A 26,343-nucleotide genomic window follows, 5' to 3' on the forward strand; every position below is an offset into this window, starting at 1 on the left:
AGACCACAATGATCTCCTTGTCATAGAAGGCTTTGTCCAGAAAACACTCTAAAGTAGGGAGTATTCAATGTGTTTGATAAGAGTTATTTTGATTGAATGTTTGTAATTCATTTATCGTGATAGCATATTCACACAAACAATTTATATAATACGAAAAATACGGTCAGAGCAAACAAATATGTATATATTTGTGTGTGTATGTGTGTGTGTGTGTGTGTGTGTATATATATATATATATATATATATATATATTTATTTATGTATATGTGTGGGAATATATGAAGGAAGTGACCCGATTAGGGCGAACCGGGGTCACTCGTGACCACCTCTCTGCCTTCCACACAAATGAAGAGTCGTTCAGACAGTAGAGTATACAAAGCAAGCTATTTATTAGTATTGCGCTCGAGCGGAGTCCAGTCTGACTAGCCTCCTTAGATGCTACCGAGGGGACTGACTTCAGACAACATGGTAAGGCATAAAGTACATTTCGAGCACCCGTGAAAACACGCCCAGGTTGGATTTTTCCAGTTGTGAACTATTGAACAAAGAAGATACAGACAGATGAGTTACAAACCTGGGACCAGGCACACATTATCTTGTATTCAAGGTTACTCTGTCTGCCTTCAACTTTCTGAGTGGTGGGAGCAAGCCTAACTAGTCAGAAAGCTGTGCACTAATAAAACATTCTATTCATTAGCACAGCAAACTCAGCCTTGAAGAAAATGCCTTGAAGAAAATTGGCAGCTGCTTTTCAGTGAGGCAGGCACGAAGTGAGACAGGAGTTAATTTTAATTATGGCTCAAAATGGTGTCGGAATACAAAATGGTGCCGCAAATGCTAACTTGAGTGCAAATGTCAATAGGGTAGCCGATCTGAAGTAGTTTCCCTGTCCAACATACCTCTCTTTTAGCATTTGCTAATTAATTTTGTTACCATGGAGAGCTAAGACTTTCTGTATGACATAATGGACATAGTACAAGTCTAAACATACACCATCATTGCTAGAAAATACCCTCGTCTATGCACATCAAATCCTGGATATCCTGCATCATCATTACCTTTCCCTTAGGATTATGTTCCAGGAGTTTGGAGCGATGTGTCAACATTTTCATTCATCAGGCACAGCAGGAAGGAAGGCAATGTATACAGAAACAGCATGTTACGATGATACCTGCTATGGTGATCAGAAAGATAATAATCTTCCAACCCCAGGATGCGAATAGGCCCCAAAACCACCCAGTGAGAGACCACGTGCCATTCTCTTGGTGTATGTCAGATGCAAGCATTTGGTGCTTCAGTATAACAGCATATACATTCGGAGCATGGTCCGGTATGTATACACAGCAGCTACTTCTGATGAAGCGGCAGGCCCCACCCCGATCAGCAAGGACGACATCTAACACCATCCTGTTTTGAAGGGCAAAGAGTCTTGTAGCCTGGAGCTCAGCAGAAATATTAGCGAGTATTCCAGCAGTTGCATGTATTACTGCTTCCACCACCCTAGTGAGTCTTCGAATAATAAGACTATTGGACATGGGACCCCAAAAGGGAACAATACATCAGTGAACTGCTGCAATGTTGTATCTGTCTGATCTATGTCTGCAGTGTCAATAACTCGTCTAACACGTGACTGATGAACACCCTTACGTTGTAGTCGTTGATTCCTATGGTAGTTAGATGGCGCTATATACACCAGGGGAAGGAGAAAGGAGTGATAAAATATTCTAGACCATCCTCGAGGGAGCCAATAATAGGCCTGGGAGCCACAAACAATGTAAACATTGTGAGGGGGCAGAAACTCACTCTCGTATTAACAACCAGCACTGGCATTACCACATCCTGAGTAATATTACGCATCTGAAAGGATTTGAAGTATTAAGTGACATTGAAATCCCAAAGGATCAACCCTGTCCCCCAGCCTCTTTAATCTCTACTGAGAGTCGCTTACCGCAGTACTTCGCACCGCTAACATCTCCTACCATATGTACACGGTTGACACATGAATATACATTAAAATGTAATCGCTCGAGGAGATCCTTTCCCTGAATGAGGCCCTGAAACTGACCGTCCAATGGCTCGCCTCTAACCAACTCAAACTCAAGGCAAGGAAAACTGAATTTCTCCTAATCTCCCCTACAAAACCCACTCCGGAGATTCAGATGTGGATCAAGGCCATCACAGCCTTAAACTGCCCATCGACCATCGTGGACTCGGCCAAATCTCTGGGAATAATACTCGACTGCAACCTGAACATGCGGGACCACATCAACTCGATGGCTAAATCAGCCAGGTTCCACCTGAAGGACCTAAGGAAGCTGAAACCCTTCATCGATGCTCCCTACCTAAAAATGGCAGTCCAAGCACTAGTCATCTCTAGACTGGAATATGGCTGCTCCACCCTCTCGGGTTTACCCACGATCTCCGTGGCACATTTAAAAGCCTGCCTCAACGAGGCCGCCAGACTACTAGGAAATTCGACCACATCTCTCCACATCTGAAAGCTTTGAACTGGCTCCCCCCCAAGGCCAGAATACAGCTGAAACTGGTATGCATTACACACAAGGCTCTATACGCAAACTCTCCTGCTTATCTTGCACAGAAACTAGTGGTATCCGGAGGAAGCAGGAACTCCCAGTCCGCCAGAGTCCTCTTTCTCCAACCTGCCCGTTTTCTGAAAAAAATACCTACAATTGGCCTTTCTCCGGGGCCGCACCAAGAATTTGGAACTCTCTCCCACTCGCCATCAGAAGAATCCCTTCTCTGGCACGCTTAACAAAGTAGGCACCCCCCTTTTTCAGGAAGACACCCTCAGCTTATCCTGTCCAGTGTCTCAGACAATGCACCAATCTCTCTTTCCCTAAGCTATTTTTGGTACCACAGACAAGGTACAGGCACCCTATTCTTTATCCATGCAGTCCATCCTTACTAATCTGACTTTTCTTTTGGTGCAATGTCCCTCTGTCATGGACGCAAATTGTACCTAGCCAGTCCGGGCACGGAGTGATCATTGAAAAGGGGCTGTAATTCAGAGGGGCCAAGGGACTGGGGCTCAAACACCTGTGAGCCAGGTGGAGGAGAATCCTGGACAGCCCTTACTTCTGGGGGGACCACCTCTTTCAAGCCCGCATTATTCTCCTCCTCTGTTTGCACCCACGTCAGTCGGGCATCCGAAAAAGGAATGAAGCGTGGCACCTTCTCCGTCTCGTGATCACTTATGCCATCGATCACCCATTGGTCCTAGGGGAGAGGTAACGGCACCTTCCTGCAGTGGGATTTGTGGATACAGTTCTTCCGACCAGCCACCTGAACTGCACTCCTGGTGGCAAAAAGTACTTGCAGAGGCCCCTTCCAATGGGGCTCCAGGCTTCCCCTTCTCTGGAAGTGCCGCACTAGTATGTAGTCCAGAGGTCGGATGCTATGCCCGGGCCCCTCTGGTTGCGGTGGTAGCGTCTCTTGTATCTGTTGATGAATAGAATGCACATTTTTAGTCAATTCATAAAGATAGTTCACTAACAGAGGATACTCAATATAGGGAAAGTGCTTTGGTCGCGGGACGCCCCAAATATTTGCTTGACAGCCCAACACAACCTCATATGGGGACAATCCTGTCCTAGTGTGGGCCATAGCTCTTGTTTAGAGAAGAGCCAACGGTAAAGCATCTGGCCACTTCAGTCCTGTGCTTTCCTGAATTTTTGCCATTTTCGGTTTGAGAGTAGCATTGTACTTCTCAACCAAACCTGCTGACTGGGGTTGGTGTGCAGCATGGAACTTCGGCCTGATGTGTAGGCCATCACATACCAGCTGAATGACTTTTGAGTTGAAGTGACTGCTGTTGTCACCCCAGATCAAACTGGGCAAACCGAAGCGAGGGAAAATTCCTTTAGGAGGGCTTTTGCCATCACTAAGGCTGTGTTCTCCTTAGTGGGATATGCCTCAACACATTTACTGCATGTGCAAACAACCATTAACACATATTTCAAATTGTTGACCAATTCCATCTTGATATAGTCCATCTGAACGACTTCAAAGTTGAAAGAAGGAGGTGCAAAATTGCCAGGGGTTGTAGGAATGCCTTTCCCAGGATTATACATCATGCATACCAAACAATATTTTACCAAGTGGGCAGCGGTCCTGGGGATTTTTTCATTCTGCCACATGGGGTCTAGCAGTTTGCATATGCCCTTGGCGTTAATGTGAGCTGGCCCATGTGCCATAGTGACTACAGGGAGGACATAGGCGTCCGGCAGCTTCCACCTCTGCTTTCCTGACTTATCTGTCCAGCACCCATCCTCGTCTAAATGTGCTGTGCTTTACTGCCATATTGCTAACTCCTCAATTGTTGCCTTACTCTGTATCTCTTTAACACTATCCAGTGTATCTTCAAACATCTTAACTTCAGGTACCCATCTAGCAGGACCTGCCACAATAATTTTTTTTTTCTTCTTCGTTCAAGCTGTCTCCCTTAGCTCTTTGATCTGAAAATGCATTTCCCTTCCCCACATCATCAGTAATTGCCTTGGGAGTGCTGCACTTCACTATCACTAACTTCTTGGTGAGTGTCAGAGCTGAAAAAAGCCTGCGTATCAATGGGCCGTTCTGGATCTTTAATCCGTGTGAAGTCAGTATTACTCACTCTGCCCAGAGCCGACCCAAAATTCTGGGCAACCCCAAAGGCATACTGACTGTCAGTATAAATATTGACAATCAGTCCCTCACTTAACTCACAAGCTCGAAGAAGGGCAACTAGTTCTGCAGCTTGGGCTGACTGATAAGGAACTCGTGATGTCTCGACTACTGTGTGTAGGGTAGTTATGGCATATGCTGCAGTGGTTGGCCATCCGGCAATTTGAAACAAAAACCATCGACGTATAGCACTCCTTAGGGTTCAGATAGGGAACATCAGTCAGGTCTTCCCGTCCCTTTGTCTCCTCTTCAGTCAGAAAAATCCAATCATGTACATCTTTTTCCTCACTTTCAGAAGAGAGGGGTAATAACATGGCTGTGTTCAGAGTGGCACATCTTTTTATCGTGACGTGTGGTGAAAATAGGGTCAGTTCATAAGCAGTCAGACATGCACTGGTGATGTGCTGTGTCTTCATCTTGTTCAAGAGTGTATCCACAGCATGAGGGAGCATGACTGTGAGATCGGTATCAAGGATGAGCCCTGCTGATTGTCGGATAGAGACGGCCACGGCCACGACCATGACCGCCCTTAGACAGCTCGGGAGGGCTCTCGGGACGTTTTCAAGCAGGGCAGAAAAATAAGCACACAGCCTCTGCTCACCTCCACAGGCTTGCGTTAAGACAGAAAGCGCGCAACCAGCCATCTTGTGTACATACAACACGAACAGCTTAGTATATTCTCGGGTGCCATGCACAGGCGCAGAGCAAAGCCCAACCTTTAATTGCTCAAAAGCTTGTTGACATTCATGGGTCCGGGGCAAGGGGTCATGCACATCTTTAGTGGTCAGCTGCTGCAGCGGCTTTGTTAGTAAGGAAAAGTTAGGAATTCAGTGCCGACAATACGAAGTAATGCCAATGAAAGCTCGCACATCCCGCTAAGTCTTAGGGATGGGCATTTTAACAATAGCATTAATGCGTTCAGGTGTAGGTCTCCTTCCCTCTTTCGACAGTAGGTGATCTAGGTAGGTGACCTCCTGTCAACAATATTGAAAGTTTGAAAGGGACACTTTATGCCCGTGCTGTGCCAAATATAGCAATAATTTGATAGTTGAATCTTTGCAACCGTTTTTCAAATCAATCACAGAAAGAAATTTGGCCGAGGAAGGCATCGTCAGAAGGGCAGTGATGTCGGGTACCACTGGGAACTGAGGGACCACTATCTTATTAACCACAAGCAGATCAATCACAAAATGATAGGCATCAGGATAATCGTCAGAGGAAACCGAGGGTGCCCTTTTAAGAATGGGAAGAATAGAGCTATTGCACACGTTTGCAGTCGTCTCCTCAACAACCCCTGACTTAATCAAGTCCTGTATAATCTGCAATAGAGCTTGCTCCACTGACTGCGGTATTTTGTATTGAGGAATACGAGGCAACACAGCATTGTCTTTGACCTTAATAGAATCTGGAGGTATATGCAACAGCCCTACGTCCATATCATCTGTAGCACATCCTTGAATTCAGCAGGGAGAGGCTCATCTTTAGACAAACACTGCTTGGTACCCGCCACATGAGGACCCATTGTCCTATAGACACCTGCGGTGGAACAATAAATTGTATCATACAACTTCTTTGATAAGTCTAAACCCATCAAATTCTCACCGCAATTGGACATTAGCAAAAATGGCGAAACAATAGTGAAAAGACCAACGGTCAAGGAAAGGGGTTTGGATGTGGGGCTCAAACCGGCACACCAGAAGAGCCTACCGAAACATAATTAAGGGCCAGCCAGGGCTGCCCCGGGGACCAGTGAATGAAAAACAGAGCTGTTCATTGCGCCTGTATCCACCAAGAATTGCTTAGCTGAGACCTGCAAGTCAGCAGTAACATAAGTTCCGTGCTAATCCACAGGTATCTGAACTGGTCCCTCGCCCTGTCCCTGGCTGACCTACTGTGGGACAACCCAGTCACCTCATCCAAATCGTAGTCATCATGATAGTACTGTCGTCCTTGAGGGTCATCAAAATAGTTCTGATCAGAGCGACCCTGCAACGCCTCCTCTACCTGAACCATGTCATGACAGCCCACTCCATGACCCCGCCCACGAAGGCCATGTCCTCTCGGGATCGCAACTTTCCGTAACAATGCCAGTCACTCACTGCGCCAGTGTCCCTCCTCCTTACAATATGCACACTGATTCAGCCCCACAGGCGCAGCATTTCTGCTAGTGCAGGGCAGCTGTAGGCCGGACCAGTGCCACATCCTCTTCCGTTCCTCCTAGATGCCTGCTGCATCACTACCTTCGTCTTCAACTCTTTATTTTTCTTCTCCACCTTCTCCTTCTCTTCGTTCTCCCTATGCTCATAATACTGTGCCATGCTAAATATTACTGAAGGGGAGGAGGTAGCCCAAGTGCTCTTACAAGCCTGTAACCGAGTCGCAATCTCGGGAATCAGGTTCGTAACAAATCTGTTAAGGAACAATCAGACACCTCCCTTCATTGACAAATCCTGTACACTGAAATCCCAAAACACACCTTAAAACCTAGTAAAGAAAGCAGATACTTTCATCTTTCTTCTGAAGACATGCTGTTAAATCTTCTAGGTGGAATGAGGGAGTGCATATACGTGATAATATGACCCGGCAAAGCTCGTATCTCAGCCTTAGGCTTCTCATCAGGCTTCCTCACTTTATCCCATGCCCTGATCTTGTCCCAAATGCCACCCAACTCCACAATATGATCCTTTGTATGCATCTGCCACCAAATATCCACTGGTACCTACAAATCTAAAAACATCTCAATATCAATATTGTTGACGATGTGGCCTCTGTCAATTCTTTGTAATATGCAGTCAGATTTTTCCTAGGGTCGGGTAACTGAGTTTTAAGAGATAAAACCTTACTCCTTTTCCCATGCAGTGTAAACCCATTGTTCTTGAAAACGGGCCTCGACTCGCTGTCTGACAATGGCATCATGCTGATCATGCAGCTCCAGGATCTCAGGGTGAAAAATAGGACGTACTTCCCTCATCAGAAACTGGGACGCTGTTTTCGGGCTCTTCTGATGTAAGCTACCTCGATAACCACTCAGTGTTGCAACCTTATTAAAAACATCATTAGGGGCCATGTCGGCAGCATACACATGGTCCAGGATGTCATAAATTATCTGAGGTGTGACACCATTTAAACACTGTTCCCGCAACCCTATTAATGTAGCCAACATATGCTTGAGGGCATGTTGCTATACAAACGGGTTCATACTCTTTCAACACACTCCACGCTGGAAATCAGATTCCGAGCCCACTGTGCAGCCTTATCAGCTACTATTTTTTTTCTACATCTCCCACATCAGATCGAATCAGCACCCACCCCATTCACTCCAGAGCGGTCGCCCAGTTCCCCTCGTCCAGTCCACGCATTGGCGTCCCAATACTCAGCAAGGTTGGGGAAGGGATATTCGAGGAAGACACAATAGATGAAGGGGCAGGCAGTAAAGTTATTAATGGCTGTGTTGAGGGTGAAAGGGATGGAGAGAGAGTGTAAGCGTAAACAATAGGCGTAGCAGGGAGACTAGCAGTCGTCGCAGCCGCAGCATGTGAGGCCAGAGAAAAGGCAGGAGGTGCTGTAGCTGAAGCAGCCATGTCAAGAGCAGAAGTACCAGAAGAGGAAGAAGGAGGGGAGGAACACTGGGGCGGCGGGACAACAGGGTATATCCTCTGTGGGGCATAGAGAGGTTGAGGTTGAGCGTCTAACAGCTCCTCCACAAATATATCGCCTTCCTCTCGGGTGACATAGGATTTGTCACATTGCAATCGAAACTTTCAGCACACTCGATACCTTTTGCTACTTTCTCTCTATCATACGCTGCTGCTTTCTGCTTTCATTTGCCTTTGCCTAGCTTCCTTTTGCCATACCTGAAGATAATCAAACATTAACTGCCTACTTCATTTTGCAAACAATTTATCCTGCAGGAAATTCAGTTTTTGTTCAACAAAGGTACCTGTTAGCGGCCACTGCAGCTTGGCATTGTCCCTCGTATATTTGTGCCATAATGTACTAAACATAATAGGGTCAAGGCCATGCATAACATACATATCATAGTTTGGTGTGCCTTCCGGAGGCGCAGGTTGCCTTTACTCTAATCAATCCTCAGCGGAACAACAACGGCACCCCAAAGAAAACAACTTGCTCAAGCAGGTCATCTTAATAGGGGACAAGTTCACTATTTGTGCCAGACAAATAGCTTGCAAATGTCTTTCAAAAAGGTTGGTCCTCAGACCGCATCAAACAAAGAAAACCAAAGTCAGTCCTCAGACTGCACCAAAGAGACAAGTCAAAATCGACACCACAAAACCAAAAGCCGGCCAAATCCCAGGCATTTTCAAAAGTAAGCCAAATCCATCATGCTGTCTGGCAGAGTGTCCGCAGATGCTTTGTATTCAAATCGGTATGCAGACCTACCAAGTTCAAAATCAAATGGTCCTCAGACCATACCAAATATTTTTCAAAATGGCGCCAAATTCACAAAGAACCAAGACAAACTCACCTGGTGCACACAGGTTGAACAAATTTACTCTCCACTGCTGACTCTTTGGACCAAATGGTCAGATCCAAAGGTTTCGCCTTTCAGGACCCCAGCCGGGATGACCACTGGGCGAGGCACCCCCCGATCAGACAGGTGTGGCAGCTGCTAGTACTAGGCTCTATCGTGCAGAGATCCCCGATCTGCCTATCCGACCCGATGTGGCCCTGTCCTCCGCACCCGTCCGCGGGCGAGGATGGGTCAGCCCGATGGAGTCTCTGTTCGGGCACCAACTGAAGGAAGTGACCCGATTAAGGCCACCCGGGTCACTCATGACCACCTCTCAGCCTTCCACACAAATGAAGAGTCGGTCAGACAGTAGAGAATACAAACCAAGTTATTTATTAGTATTGCGCTTGAGCGGAGTCCAGTCTGACTAGCCTCCTTAGATGCTACTGAGGGGACTGACTTCAGACAACATGGTAAGGCATAAAGTACATTTCGAGCACCCGTGAAAACATGCCCAGACTGGATTTTTTAACTATTGATCAATAAGGATACAGACAGATGAGTTACAATCCTGGGACCAGGCACACATTATCTTGTATTCAAGGTTACTCTGTCTGCCTTCACCTTTCTAAGCGGTGGGAGTAAGCCTAACTAGTCAGAAAGGTATGCACTAATAAAACATTCTATTCATTAGCACAGCAAACTCAGCCTTGAAGAAAATTGGCAACTGCTTTTCAGTGAGGCAGGCACGAAGTGAGACAGGAGTTTGTTTCGAGTATGGCTCAAAATGGCAGCTGAATACAAAATGGTGCCGCAAATGCTAACTTAAGCATGATGGTTTGATCCATACGTTGTATGTTGATCTATACGGTGTATGTGTGTGTGTGTATATATATATATATATATATATATATATATATATACACACACACACACACACACACATACAACGTATAGATCAAACCATCTGCAAGTGTCCTAACTTTAATGGTTATGGAGAAGCCAGTTGACAGAAACATGATTTTGTATACAGTTAATGGGGAGCCATACTGAGGACAGTCATTTGAGCAGATGAAGAACTTATTTTTGTAAGATCTGTGTTCAATTAATTAGATTCAAGCTCCTCAATCTGTGATTACCTGCCAATGGGTTTGACCTTCTGGAAACATGACTCTAATTAAAATGCGGTCTTCCTCAGGGCTGTACCCATCTTAAAGAGGCAGGACACAACCTGTGCACAGGCGGCCCCTCTGCAATGACGGAGGAGCATCGGCCCATTGCCTGGCTCGGAGCCAGCAAATGTGAAATAAAACGATGTTCTTGCATAGTTTTATTTTGCATTTGGCAGCTCTTAACCAGCATTGTAGGAAGGGGCAGGGCTGAAGAATGGGAGTGGGAAGGAGGAGTGCTACGTGCACTCGCTAAGTGCTCATGTGTGTTTGACCGGCCGTCTTAGGCCGACGAAAACACAAAGGCGCACTTAGGTTTCTCCAGTCCTGCTGCATCGAGCAGCCAGGCTGGAGAAACCCCCTCAGACTCCCATGCCTGAGCGGAGTGTCTTTCTAACCCACTCAGGCCAATCCCCGTGCTGAGAATTGTATGGGAGTCTCTCCCAGGACCTGGTGGGACCCAGGAAGAGGAGAGGCAGCGAACATGACGCAACGCTGGAGGAGGCAGGCCGCTAAACGTAGTTTTAAAAATTTAATCTATTATGTCTAACACCATTCAAGCGACCACCTCATGCCCTCCCTCCCGCAGTCCCCCTCCCGCGTTTCCCCTCCTGGGTTCCCTCCACCCGCCCCACCACCCTTTATTTCTGGCAGGCGCGACAGAACTTGTGCCTTCCGAGAATTGTGTGAAACACTATTATGATTTCTGAGAACACTGTCTAAGCGCACTTTCAATCTCAAGGAATGATTGGTAATCTCTCAATGCTCCATTTGATACACTGCCGCTGCTTTGAAGCACCTAGGAAGCGGCTGTAAATTCTCGAGTCCCCTTTGAGTTCTGGATGATGGAGGACACACTAACAGTGTTTAGCATCTATCAGTTGGAGAGCTCTCCTTCTCTGATTCAGTGCACGAGGATAGAAGGTAAAGATTAAGCATCTGAGTTACAGAAAACTGTAAAAAATGGCAAACTACAGAAATTGATTTACATTTTTTTTATTATTCAGTGCAACTGTGAAAATACACGCCAGAATTAGTGGTCAACATTTATTTGAAAACCTTAGGCCTTCAGCCTTTCGTGAATACGCAATATACAATAACTCATTCAGTGGCATATTATATCAGTTAAAGTACCCCCTGTTGTACACTGTAAGGATGTTACAAGACACCAAGCAGTTCTGTGCCCATGTAGAGGAACAAGGGTGGAGGAGAAAAAACTTTATGAGATGATAGAACTTCAAAGGGACTTGCAATATCTTTTAATGTACAGCAGAATTAATGGTATTCATGACCATACGTGGTCACACCATCACTCTCCCACAAACCTTTCAAATTCTTGGGGTCTTTCTCTTCATATGAAAGTGTTAGGTGGTTTCCGGTTTGAAGAATAAAAATGCAATCTGCAATGTGAAACTGAACACACCAAAAAGCAGTTACTAATTTGTTCAAAAATATATAAGAAGCAGTTTAATGTGAATTAGATTTCAAAAGGGTTGCACTTGAGAATGAGTAGAAACATACAGAGAGACTATTTCCTGTAATTAACTGTGTGCACACATTGAAGATGTTGCCATAAATCTCCCTTTCTTCTGATCACTGGCACTTTTAGGAGAACGGATAGTAAGAAAGAAAAGCCAGTTCTCATTTTGGACTGCAGCTGCAATGACATCCTATGACCTGCCTTTCACCTTGGCTCCTGCCTTTGGCAACAGGCAGTGTGACGTCACAACTCAAGTGTAATGATTTGTCATAGCTGTTATGTGATTTTCATTATACAGGTAACTTGAAAAGGCACAACTGGACTGTAATAACGAAATTAGTGTCAGGTGTTTATACATGGATTGCAGGCTCTAATGTATTGAATCAGAACTATATACCAGATCACGGTAAGCAAAACAAGATATTTTTCTAAGAAACCCAAACACAAATTGCCTTGGTTGACCATGAACTTGGCGAAAAACAAACAGGAACCGCATCAAGCTGAGTTATTTACGTTTGAGGTATCTATGTTAATGCATTAACCGTAGACAGAACAAATCGGAAACAGAGGCAATCTCTCCTTACTGTTTTCAACTTGTACTGTCTGCTTTTCATTCTAAATTATCCTAATCTATGCAAGAAAACGGGCACTAGAGGTTTGCATTGAGCTGGTATAGCTCCTGATGATATGGTCCTAGAAGTAGGAGGTGTCCTCTTTCATTGCAAGGAACAGAGAAAATCATGTAAAGAAAGGAGAATGTGGAAAAAGAGGTGGCTGTAGACAAAAGAAGTCTTGGTGGAAGAAAGTGATAACACATTGTAAACAAGCATTTACAATGCAACGGTCTCGCCTTTGAAAAAGTTAGAGCTATTGGCATTGTAAATGACAAAATTTTTATTTATGTGTTGGTTTTGAAAACAGATAAATAAATGGCCCTGTCATTTACAATGCCAATAGCTTAATTTCTCGCAAATGCCACACACAAACACAGAGTCCCACACACATACAAACTTACAGAGTAGTAGAGTGAGTAGTAGAGTGAGTAGTAGAGTGAGTAGTAGAGTGAGTAGTAGAGAGTGAGTAGTAGAGTGTAGTAGCGAGTGAGTAGTAGAGAATGAGTAGAGAGTAGAGTAGTAGAGTGATTAGAGAGTGAAGTAGAGTAGAGGAGATTGAGTAGAGAAGTGAGTAGTAGAGTAGTAGGGTGAGTAGTAGAGTAGTATAGAGTGAGTAGTAGAGAGTAGTAGAGTGATTAGAGAGTGAGTAGTAGAGTGATTAGAGTGAGTAGTAGAGATTCAGTAGAGAGTAGTAGAGCATAGTAGAGTGAGTAGTAGAGTGAGTAGTAGCAATAGAGTGAGTAGTAGAGTAGTAGAGTGAGTAGTAGAGAGTAGTGTAGAGTGAGTAGTAGAGTGAGTAGTAGAGACTGAGTAATAGAGTAGTAGAGAGTGAGTAGTAGAGAATGCGTAGAAAGTAGTAGGGAGTGACTCTTCTTCTAAGCGTAGATTTGTACACAATATAATTGTGTAGGTTTCCCACAAGTGATCACAACTGCATTAAATACGTCAAGTTTGGAACAAATGTGTACAGAAACATGACAAAAGATATGGCCAAGGAAATGCCCATTACCATGGAAAAAGTTCAAAGAATATATCATTGAAATCCAGGGGAGGTTTCAATCTGGTACCCTGAATAGAGCAGTGATACAGCAAATCACAACCTTGCCAAGAGGCTGTTCACACTTTCAGCTGGTTAGGATTTAAAACACACCCCTATATGCATTGGGGCCGTAAGTATTTGTGGCTAGTCTTAGAAAAGTTAAATTTTCTCTCCTCAACCTCCTTAGCATAAAGATTGTCTGCTTCCTAAAGGAATCATGTGCCCCCCAGAAGCAGCTGAAGCTGCAGAGAGCCATTTGTGTGCAAAGAATCGAAGGCATTGGAACGGAAGGCATGTGCCATGCAAATACCGATAGAACAATATAATATTAAAACAAACAAAAGCGGCTCAAAATAAGATAAAATAAATTATAAACTACTACCACTGCGTGAGAACCTGAGGTGGGAGCAGGGTAAATGCCCCCGGCCTGCCTTTAGCTAATGCTGCAGGATCCAAGCTGTCAATCACAGGGAACAGATGAAAGATGACGCCACGGGGTGTCCTTCCTCGTCCCATAGGCTCGGCTTAACCTAAAACTGACCTCGGATTAAGATATGTTGGTGACATAAACCAGAAAGCCATCAGCTTAGATTCTTGAGCAGAAGATGTAAGCATTGGCACATTTTCAAACACTCATTAAGGGTGCAGTAGGCCACAGAAAGGCGCAGGGGGCAACTGTGTGAGAGATAGTGACGCACTGCTACAGAGCACGACTGCAATGCCCCCTTCATTTCAGAAAACACCCTGACATCGAGCAGCCAGAACATACACTCTCTTTAATGGCACTGATGTCAAAGGCCAGCTGCCAACCGGCCGCATAATCAAAGAATGGAAACATCTTTCAGTCAACAAATCTCCAGTGGCTAAAATCCATACCCTATAATCTGAGGTTGATACAAATTACAAAGGCTTCTCGGTAAATAGTGCTTTACGCTCACAGAAACTGAGCTTCTACAACATATTTTGTTTTGCCTCTTGGGATCTGATCTGGCAGATGTGGAAACGCTTAGAATGGAAATGCAATCATTACAACTTTATTGCAATTTAAAAATGGATTTTGAGGCGTCCACCGGTGCAGAATGAACACGAGTGCAACGGGCAAGCTGAGCTAAAACAACTTTTCATGCAAACACTGCTCCCCCCAGAAGACCCCCGCGCTAGCCATTGGTAGGCACAGTCACCCTGTACCACCGGACTCCCGCTCCTGGGAAGAATGTGAAATATTCTGCGAGCCGAGATAACTCTTTGCCGGATAAAATCTGAGTGTGTCGGGCCGAGGTGGCCAGTCTGCGGCTCCCGGAGGCCCTGGAAGTATCCGGCAGGTACAGTGGAGCCAGCGGGACTGTGCCTGGGAGGAGGCAATCTGTAGGCCGGGGCGGCCAGGGGCCCAACTCCACAGGGAGCGGTGATCTAGCCCCATCCACCAGATGGCGTGGGTTTCCAAAGCCTCACCAAACACACACCTATATTCACATTCCCAAAGCCTCACAAACCCCATACATCTGCACATACACATTCACACACACAAGCTCACCCGCATACACACCAGCAATATAAACGTACTTTTACAACAAAATGCCCACACACAATCCAAAAAAACAACGTTGTACACCCAGGTGCGCACTCTACAATTCGGCCATCGCACACCAAACTGCACAGGAAGTACACTGCCCGAGGCAAACACATACCACACACATACACAAACCACGGTCGTACATAAAAAATGCACCGCACACACATGCATCCTCAAACACAGACAAACGAGCACAGATACACAACAGACTACCCATGTCAAACAAGGAAACACAAGCGTTCACGCATGCACACATGAACACAAAATCACCACACGCAGGGCGGCTCTATTAAACGTTTCCCCAGCTCTGCGGTGTCGGAGACGAGCTTCGTTGGGGGCCGCAGCCCCGGCTCTACATCTGCTTCGGATTTGAGATGTGATGGGCGCAGCTCAGCACACCAAGCTCGTGTCTGGAGCGCACCTCAGTGTGCCACTAGTTAGAGTGTTAAAATCAATGCACGTCTAAGCGTTTATCTGTTTCGGGCGCCTCGTGAAGACAAGTGTATGTAGGAAGCGAGCTGCTGCAGTAGAACTAAATTTTGAACGTATGCGTGCGGTGCATATACACTGTACTTCACAGATCCTGATTGTTATCTCCTGAATCTGTAACGGTTAACCCGAATCAAGTTCAATGCCGTGAATGAGAGGTAATTGCGAAGAGCTGGTGCGGAGGTCCAAGAACACTTTGTCCCGGTGCTGAACTACTATTGAAAGTGTGGAGGGGGTGTAGCTCGAACACACACGTCCTCGTGTCAAAGGGCACACGTGGCTTTCGCAATAGTAAACCTTTAGAACAGGTCTCCGGAGACGCTGCTAATGTCTTTAGTTTTATGTCTGTATTTCGTGGTACCCCGGGCTTACCTTCGCTGTCTGTGTCGCTGCCATCATGATACACTGCGTCTGGGCAGGAAGTCTCGGCCGCTTGGAGGGCTGCGCGTTTATCATGGTAGGAGGAGGCGGCGTTTTCTCTGCAGATACCTTTACAGAAAGGCTCGGTGTCCAGTAGTACCAGCACTTTAGTTTTCCGCTAGAGCGTATGCGGTAGTGTTAATGTAATCACCATCTTAAACATATAATGGACTTCTTTTGATAAGATAAGCCTCTCTTTTACACCCATTCCAACATGGCCGCCGCTTTCATCAGAAGTCCTGCTGAAGGCGCGGCAATACGGCTTTTTATCGTTCACAAGTGACTGCAAGCTACTTTAAAGAAAATTCAGTATGCTGAGTCATTTCTTCCCTGATTTTGCACTCAGGTTTCCTGATTCTACATCCGAATGCCAACCCAGACAAAGCTGTCTACAATTTTGCCATTTGCAGTGTATACACCATAAAAATTCAGGATTAGAATTTTCAGAAGTCATACATAAACAAGTCAGGTCCCGGGCCGCGCTGTGATTGGCTGACGTCACGGGGGTGTCCCGGGCCGGCAGCCAATCACAGCGCGGCCCGGGAATGACGTCACGGGGGTGTCCCGGGCCGGCAGCCAATCGCAGCGCGGCCCGGGACAAAGGGGCGGGGCTTAAAAAAAGCACCAGAAACGCCCCCGAATCGCGTTTTCAAGAGAAAGCGCGATTGACAGCCTCTGTCTCCCAATGGCTAGCCTCCAATTATGGAGCTAGCCAATGATAGACAGAGGCGGGTCATCACCCGACATAGAACTCAAGAGGTTTTGCTAGCGCATGCGTACTTCGTACGCATTGCTAGGCAAAACCTAAAAAGGTCTAATGCATTTGTGAGATTGTCCCTGATGCATATTGTGCCTCAGTTTTTAATGCCTCTGCTACCTCCACAGCTAATTATGACACTATCACCCCTTCATCTCCTACCTCAATATAGAATGTACACCGTACCTCCATATTATTTTTAATAATAAACCTCGGGCTGTTATTTGCTTGAACCAGAAAATGATTTATTTTCAGAGGACTGCATGTGTTTGTGGTTTCCCGCTGAATGGCGGCTCTAATCCTGTGTACTTCACCAAAGACATTCTAATTTCTCGGCTTCAGCACAGTTGTACCCTCACCAAGTCAGAGACGTTTTAACGCACAGGCAAAGTGGGCTCTGGCCCAGGGCCCCAGCCTTTCAAGTGGCCCCCTTACAGAGCCAGTTCTGTTCTGCAGAGTCTTGCCCTGATGACTTTGACTAATTTTTCTTTTAAATACAGTTTACCTTTAATTTAATTTTAATGTAGGTGATGTGTGAGAGTCTTTTACGGGCATTTTGCAGACAAATGTCGTGTTTAGGTTTCATCAAACATCCTTAAATATTTTTCTTTTAGATCAAAACCAGACTCTATGTATGAGAAATGGGAGGGGGTCTCAAGAGATTATTTGCAGTAATATTAGTGAGCTGTTGCTGTGTTACAATATTGAAAACACACATCACTGTAGCTGAATTTTAGAAATAAACACATTTAGAATTTGGATGAGTGAGTCTGTGCATTTTCAAGATGGCATAATAGAGCTGAAGCAGGATCAGAAATTCAAAACTGTTCTGAACAGGGGCCCACAAAATCCGTTTGGCCCTGGGCCCCCAAATTCCTTAAGATAACCCTGCACCAAGTTGAATGCTGTTGAGATTGGATTCAGCCCCCCAATCAATGTCTTTGCCCTCTCTTGCGTACCATGGCCTGTTCAGGAGTGAAGAGGGGGAAGAATCGATCGTAAGGAGCTTGTGTTGGGTTTCAATAGTTTGTGCCACTGAGGGTTCCTCGATGTGAACCTTCAGATCCTTGGCTGTTGAATAGGTTGGTGTTCAATTGTAGTTGGTGGTTTGTTTTGAATGATTGTGTCACATTGTATGGAGGATGAAGTGGTTCCAGGTGGTGGAGGCTTAGTAGGATTTTCTTTCATCCAGAGGATGTTCCGCAGTTGTCCCGGAACCCTCTTATTCTCCAGTAGCCATGATTTGAAGATACAGTGGTGTGCAGGGTTGAACTACGATTCTCATCTCTGCAATTATTAGCTTGATTTTTTGATGAAGGGATTATTCTGGATCATTCCAGTCCACTTTAGTTTCTTGATCAAGACATGACCTGCAATAAAGCTTCCTTGCATTCTTGCTCAACATCAACCCTGCGACCAGTCTTCAAATGGCCTAGAACTCACGAGTGGCTTGTGGCCACCATTCACTGCAGCTCTTTAGCTAAAGCATTGTTGAGGGTGGAAAAAAGAATATCACATTATGTAGCCCAGCGTCAAGCACGTAGTCATAGAGTGAGAAACATGGATTGACAGGGCATCACAACAGCTGTACCACTGTAGTAGTGCCAGTGTGGTATGAGACATAGTTCAACATAGTATAATGTATATCTAAATGCAAAGTTCAAGGCTTGCCACCTGTTTTTGTATTACACAGACTACTGAAATGTCTTTTTTTCCAGGAGAACTTGGGCATTGGTACCACTATCAAAGGTCGACAACATTCACCATGCATCTGCCAAGCTTAAAGGCCCTTTAATTTCCACAGATGTCAAGCTCTACATAGAAAGAGGAACCAGCAAAGATAACTCAGAACTAGGCTCGAAACGGTACTGAGGCAAAAGCTCAGAGAAAACACTACACCTCGTACACTATTCCAGCCAAGGTCCCGGGATGAGGGTGTATAGGCAGCTGGCGGCTACCTTTTTATTTTCTCTTTGAGCAGAAGTCAAATCAAGAGTCACGATTGGAGTCAAATGGAAGCTATTTTCCTAGGAGTCCATGGTCCTGGTGATGGGACAGGATTACTGATCACCAGTTGAAACTCTAGCAGAACACATCTATAAACAAGACTGATTAAAGATATGCAGTTAATGCTCACTTTAACGAACAATATACAGATGAACAAGTAAATCTCAAAATCAGGTGATTTGAACAGATGTCCAGCCTTCCAGAAGGAGGCAATAGAACTCTAATACAGAATCCTGTTGTACTGAAAGCTGCTTGCTATTGAAGATGAAATGTACGTCTTTTTGATTAATTATGAGTATTTTCAAAACTTCAAGTAATCTAGTATATCCACTGAAATACCCCTCTTACGCAGTGTTATAACAAGTTTTCCTGTCCAGGCAAGTCCCATATTCCTACTGCCACTATTTGTGATATAGTGGTCTGAGAATGGAGGGAACCAAATATGAGGACAATTAGGTGACTGCCTACTAGGCAACATAGTTTGAGAAGATATGTTAAGGGATTTCCTATGGTGGTGCAAGTGGCCCTGTTATTGCCTATTTCATCTGTGGATATTGCAGTGGCTCAGCGATCACGGCCCCATAGAGTCAATGGAAAAGAAGGTAGAAGCTAGTGCACATTTTTCACAGGCTTCTTCAAATTTTCTATTGAGAGCTGGATTGTATCGATGTTCCAAACTATCCTGGTGAATTTCCATCAGTTGTAGAAGAATGTTGTTCCAGAGATAAACTGTGATGGGCTGTTTACCAAGACTGAGAAGCAGGTTCAACTGCTGTCAGACATTTGTGACAGCCTGAGATTGGAGGCAGTGCAAATGTGAGTGCAAATCATCAACATCTCTTGAGCCATCTCTCTTCAGCCTTCCCTTGAGGGGGGGGGGGGGTCAAAGGTTATCTTCCGTGGTTGTAAAGTAGACTCAACTGGCTCTACCTTCATCTAAACATCTTTTACTGTAGTGTATAGATCAGTTGACTATGGTACTCCAACTCACTTAGGGGCATATTTACAAGGGATGTTGCCACCAAAACATCACTTTTAGTGATGTGTTGTTTGCGATATCTCCTTCTCCTTACTTACAGGGTGCCCTTAAGCCACTTAACATGGCTTAACATCAAATTGTATTAACGTGGCTTAATTCCGCGTTGTAAATAAGGCCACTTCACTTAGCCTGAAAGGGGCGTGCAATGGGTGTTGCAGTTGCAAAAACAACAAGTGATGGACTGAATGTGGATCAATGTCACACACTCCCCCAGTCAAAAGATCTGGGCCCAAATCCATCGTTTTTTTGCACTCCACACCACCCTGGGTTAGACAATGGCGATATGCAAATCAGCTCTGACCCTGTTGCCCCATGGGAACAGTCCAGTCCGAACTACAAAAGCCATGTCCTTCCCAGAACGGAATCAAGCATCCGAGGACCGGACCGGTTTCGAGGTAACACCTCTCTTCAGCCCGGCTAGCTTGACTCCAAGTGGTGTGGAGTGCCTGGGACCCACGTCTGGGCATCCCCAGCGCACTTAGGGCGGCAATTGCAAAAACAACAAGTGATGGACTGAATGTGGATCAATGTCACACACTCCCCCAGTCAAAAGATCTGGGCCCAAATCCATCGTTTTTTTGCACTCCACACCACCCTGGGTTAGACAATGGCGATATGCAAATCAGCTCTGACCCTGTTGCCCCATGGGAACAGTCCAGTCCGAACTACAAAAGCCATGTCCTTCCCAGAACGGAATCAAGCATCCGAGGACCGGACCGGTTTCGAGGTAACACCTCTCTTCAGCCCGGCTAGCTTGACTCCAAGTGGTGTGGAGTGCCTGGGACCCACGTCTGGGCATCCCCAGCGCACTTAGGGCGGCAATTGCAAAAACAACAAGTGATGGACTGAATGTGGATCAATGTCACACACTCCCCCAGTCAAAAGATCTGGGCACAAATCCATCGTTTTTTTGCACTCCACACCACCCTGGGTTAGACAATGGCGATATGCAAATCAGCTCTGACCCTGTTGCCCCATGGGAACAGTCCAGTCCGAACTACAAAAGCCATGTCCTTCCCAGAACGGAATCAAGCATCCGAGGACCGGACCGGTTTCGAGGTAACACCTCTCTTCAGCCCGGCTAGCTTGACTCCAAGTGGTGTGGAGTGCCTGGGACCCACGTCTGGGCATCCCCAGCGCACTTAGGGCGGCAATTGCAAAAACAACAAGTGATGGACTGAATGTGGATCAATGTCACACACTCCCCCAGTCAAAAGATCTGGGCCCAAATCCATCGTTTTTTTGCACTCCACACCACCCTGGGTTAGACAATGGCGATATGCAAATCAGCTCTGACCCTGTTGCCCCATGGGAACAGTCCAGTCCGAACTACAAAAGCCATGTCCTTCCCAGAACGGAATCAAGCATCCGAGGACCGGACCGGTTTCGAGGTAACACCTCTCTTCAGCCCGGCTAGCTTGACTCCAAGTGGTGTGGAGTGCCTGGGACCCACGTCTGGGCATCCCCAGCGCACTTAGGGCGGCAATTGCAAAAACAACAAGTGATGGACTGAATGTGGATCAATGTCACACACTCCCCCAGTCAAAAGATCTGGGCCCAAATCCATCATTTTTTTGCACTCCACACCACCCTGGGTTAGACAATGGCGATATGCAAATCAGCTCTGACCCTGTTGCCCCATGGGAACAGTCCAGTCCGAACTACAAAAGCCATGTCCTTCCCAGAACGGAATCAAGCATCCGAGGACCGGACCGGTTTCGAGGTAACACCTCTCTTCAGCCCGGCTAGCTTGACTCCAAGTGGTGTGGAGTGCCTGGGACCCACGTCTGGGCATCCCCAGCGCACTTAGGGCGGCAATTGCAAAAACAACAAGTGATGGACTGAATGTGGATCAATGTCACACACTCCCCCAGTCAAAAGATCTGGGCCCAAATCCATCGTTTTTTTGCACTCCACACCACCCTGGGTTAGACAATGGCGATATGCAAATCAGCTCTGACCCTGTTGCCCCATGGGAACCGTCCAGTCCGAACTACAAAAGCCATGTCCTTCCCAGAACGGAATCAAGCATCCGAGGACCGGACCGGTTTCGAGGTAACACCTCTCTTCAGCCCGGCTAGCTTGACTCCAAGTGGTGTGGAGTGCCTGGGACCCACGTCTGGGCATCCCCAGCGCACTTAGGGCGGCAATTGCAAAAACAACAAGTGATGGACTGAATGTGGATCAATGTCACACACTCCCCCAGTCAAAAGATCTGGGCCCAAATCCATCGTTTTTTTGCACTCCACACCACCCTGGGTTAGACAATGGCGATATGCAAATCAGCTCTGACCCTGTTGCCCCATGGGAACAGTCCAGTCCGAACTACAAAAGCCATGTCCTTCCCAGAACGGAATCAAGCATCCGAGGACCGGACCGGTTTCGAGGTAACACCTCTCTTCAGCCCGGCTAGCTTGACTCCAAGTGGTGTGGAGTGCCTGGGACCCACGTCTGGGCATCCCCAGCGCACTTAGGGCGGCAATTGCAAAAACAACAAGTGATGGACTGAATGTGGATCAATGTCACACACTCCCCCAGTCAAAAGATCTGGGCCCAAATCCATCGTTTTTTTGCACTCCACACCACCCTGGGTTAGACAATGGCGATATGCAAATCAGCTCTGACCCTGTTGCCCCATGGGAACAGTCCAGTCCGAACTACAAACGCCATGTCCTTCCCAGAACGGAATCAAGCATCCGAGGACCGGACCGGTTTCGAGGTAACACCTCTCTTCAGCCCGGCTAGCTTGACTCCAAGTGGTGTGGAGTGCCTGGGACCCACGTCTGGGCATCCCCAGCGCACATAGGGCGGCAATTGCAAAAACAACAAGTGATGGACTGAATGTGGATCAATGTCACACACTCCCCCAGTCAAAAGATCTGGGCCCAAATCCATCGTTTTTTTGCACTCCACACCACCCTGGGTTAGACAATGGCGATATGCAAATCAGCTCTGACCCTGTTGCCCCATGGGAACAGTCCAGTCCGAACTACAAAAGCCATGTCCTTCCCAGAACGGAATCAAGCATCCGAGGACCGGACCGGTTTCGAGGTAACACCTCTCTTCAGCCCGGCTAGCTTGACTCCAAGTGGTGTGGAGTGCCTGGGACCCACGTCTGGGCATCCCCAGCGCACTTAGGGCGGCAATTGCAAAAACAACAAGTGATGGACTGAATGTGGATCAATGTCACACACTCCCCCAGTCAAAAGATCTGGGCCCAAATCCATCGTTTTTTTGCACTCCACACCACCCTGGGTTAGACAATGGCGATATGCAAATCAGCTCTGACCCTGTTGCCCCATGGGAACAGTCCAGTCCGAACTACAAAAGCCATGTCCTTCCCAGAACGGAATCAAGCATCCGAGGACCGGACCGGTTTCGAGGTAACACCTCTCTTCAGCCCGGCTAGCTTGACTCCAAGTGGTGTGGAGTGCCTGGGACCCACGTCTGGGCATTGCAGTGGCCGTTCTGCTGCGTTACCAGTTTTGAAGTAACACTGCACTCCAACATTTTATTGTAAGTTTTCCCCTAAATGTTGGCTCAGCAGCAAAGGTAATTCAGAAGAAGACCTATGAGTGATGGTTCTTATTTCATTCCTGGAAGCTGTCCTACTGTTCCAGTACAGCCATTGTAGTATTCCTGACTATTTCCTGTCCCTGGATTCCAGGTTACTGATGAGGGGTTAGGTTTGGGGGTCAAGTCCTGTGATACTCAGAAATCTTTAAAGAAACTCTTTTTGACTCTTGGGTGCTGGACTCATATTCTGTAGAGTTCTGCAGCGTCTTCTTGCTTCAGGATCTTGGAGATGCCATTGTCAGTGTATTCAGGAAACTACTCGGAAAAGAGTCATGCCTTTGTTGCATGGGTTCCACAGATGCAACAGAAAAGATGATGTTGATGAGGAAGAAGAGGACATTTCGAAAGCACAACTGATACCCTGGTACTGACACCAACATTACTGGTAGGAGCAGCTTGAAAAAAAGGAATAAACTCATAATGAATCTGCTATAGTGTCTTCATTCATCGGTAAAGGATCATATTGTAAGTCGTTTATGAGAGAAAGAGCATCAATCTAAAGCCCAGAGGAAGGGGTAAGAGAATTCCAGGCACTGGAAGTGAGAAGAAAAGTATCCTACATATTTCTTCAGAAGGCGAACAAAGAGCACGTGGGCAGAGGAGGAGCAAATAATTAAATTAGGAAGGTGTTTTGAGAAGCACTGGTGAAAACAGATGGGACTTGAGTCGCTAATGGCTCTGTGGCGTACGCAGAGAAATTTAAAAAGAAAACATATCATGTTTTGTAGTTAAAGGTGGGCTACCAGATTTGATGCGATATAAGTCCCCCTAACCAAGATAAAAATCACTCTATTCTTGGAGTTCTGTACTAATTTAAAATGGGAGTGAATTGATTTGGGAGCTAAAAATAGTGGATGTTGCACTTATCAGTATGACGTGATACAGTAGCCTAAGTGACTGATTTCCATGAAGAATGCATAAGGGGAAGATTCTTCCTAAGAACTTTAAGAGGGAAAATGTACTTAGAGAAAGTTTTGTTTAAATGATTCCTAAGAGAAAGAGTACCATCAGAAAGGAAACTGAGAATACGTGTGGTCTGTACTGGGTGAGGGTATGACTCCATACTATCTGACAAACTGTTCTCTCACCAGATGGAGGAAGGACTGCCAGACATGATCAGTATAGTCTTGTCGAAGGTGAGGCGCAATGAGCTGCAAAGCACCCACTAGAGATTATCAGTAGGGATCTCAGAATCAATGCTCATGCAGATGATGAGTTGTAAGCATAAAATATCAGGCCAAAGGACCGAGTGAGAGTGTCATGTTGCCCTACATAAATATTGAATAAAGTAGGCCTGAGGCCAGCATCCAGAGGAACTCCACAGGTAGAATTACTTGGAGAAGCAGCATCAAGGAGGCAGAAAAGATGTTAGCCTCATGTCTGACACAAAATTAGGAGCACTATTCCTTGTTTTCTCCGTTAGGATGATGTGGGACACAGTGTGAAATGTAGAGGAGAGGTTGAGAAGATTGAGTCTCCCTTTCATCTATATCCAAAAACAAACTACTTTTTCTGAGATCCTTTAGTACCATCACTAGCACTGCCCTGGGACCACAGAAAAAAGTTGCATTGAAACGAGAACAGTAGAATCGTTTGTCCATAATGGGCTAATCTAGCCAGAAAGGGAAGAAAGATATATGGTGAAATATATAGAGCATGTAGGGGCCTCTATTAGGAGTTTTTAAGAGGGGCACAGTGCCTTGTTGTTCCCAAGAAATTGTGCACTATTTTCCTCCAAGGAGATATTATCACGGGTGGTAGGCATCAGAGAAAATGTTATTTTTAGTGTGCATACATGTGGGGCAACTGTCCAAATTGAACCCCATCCTAAACAAAGAAAGTTAAGCTCTGGCAATAGGTAAAAGCAGAAAGAACTCTAGCAGAATTTGCTAAGGTTGCCCAAGAGTCAGAAGGAATCGTTATAGCATCAGTCCGCAGAGGCTCACTGAGAAAGGGGGTGGTGTGCAATAGTTTAAGGATAGAATCAATTTTACTAGGAAAAAAGCCCGCGAGAAGACTGACTTGGGTTAGCAAGAGCATGAACCATGTTAATACGTCTATTGAGGCATTTTGGAGCAGATAGGATGTATTGCTCACAAAAGAAGGTTTTTATGTCATGCACGATTTTCTTGGGCTTTTTAAGACCTATACCACAGCTATCCTTATGGAAGAGATATTATTGTTGATGCAACAGTCTTTCTCTTTTTTTATATTTGGTTTCAGACATCTCAGGGTTGTGTCTAGGGACATGTGGTGAGAAACACGAAGAATAGAAAGTTTCACATGGTAGAATAATATATAGTTTCAAAGAGATCCAATCATTACAATGATTCCAAGTTATCTTCTCCCAGAGAGCTGGGGACAATAACTGACAAATGGGTCAAAACCAAGATGTCCAGAAAGACCCATGGTGGAATTGACCAGGAAAAGGATATTCAGACTTCCCAGCAGGGGAAATATGTGAGCAACAACAAAGACAAAAAGAAGGAGTTTTAAAAAGGCCCCCAAAATTCTTCCTCAGGAGGGTGGGCCCAAGACTTCTCCCAGACCAAAGGCAGGGGATATCAGGGTAATACCTGGGACTCAGCAAAGGCTCCTGGGGCATGTCACGACTGTCATCAGACAGGGCTTAAGAAAGGAGCTGCTGCATGCTCCAAAAAGGTCCGTCCCCAGTGGTGGACAGTCCAAGGGATTGGTGTGGGGAATTATACTCTGGAGAGACTAGAGGTTACACTGAGGCTACTTTAGTTTTCCTGAGTGAGGTGGGTATTGAAGCCCTGGTTGTCCTATCTCCAAGCATGGAGAAGTATAGACAAAGGACGAAGATCAATGGGACTGATTTAGCGGCTCTGAGGGATACAGGTACTAGTGTCCCTATGGTGGCAACTACACTATTTTCCCCAAACCAAATTATACCTGGTGTTGGTCACCAGGTCACCGATGCTTACAAAGAGACTAAGCTCCATCCAATGGCCTTGGTAAGCTTAGAGTGGGGAGGGGCTACTGGGCCAAAGAAGGTGATTGTG

General features: G+C 45.9%; 1 protein-coding gene across 1 annotated transcript in view; it reads left to right on the forward strand.

Moving 5' to 3' along the window:
• Positions 1 to 26,343, forward strand: part of LOC144784313 (ankyrin repeat and fibronectin type-III domain-containing protein 1-like) — a 2,450,348-nt gene that overhangs the window by 1,024,982 nt on the left and 1,399,023 nt on the right. The gene's annotated exons all lie outside the window — the stretch shown is intronic.

Source organism: Lissotriton helveticus, chromosome 10, assembly GCF_964261635.1.
Source record: "Lissotriton helveticus chromosome 10, aLisHel1.1, whole genome shotgun sequence".
In the NCBI taxonomy this organism is placed as follows: Eukaryota; Metazoa; Chordata; class Amphibia; order Caudata; family Salamandridae; genus Lissotriton; species Lissotriton helveticus.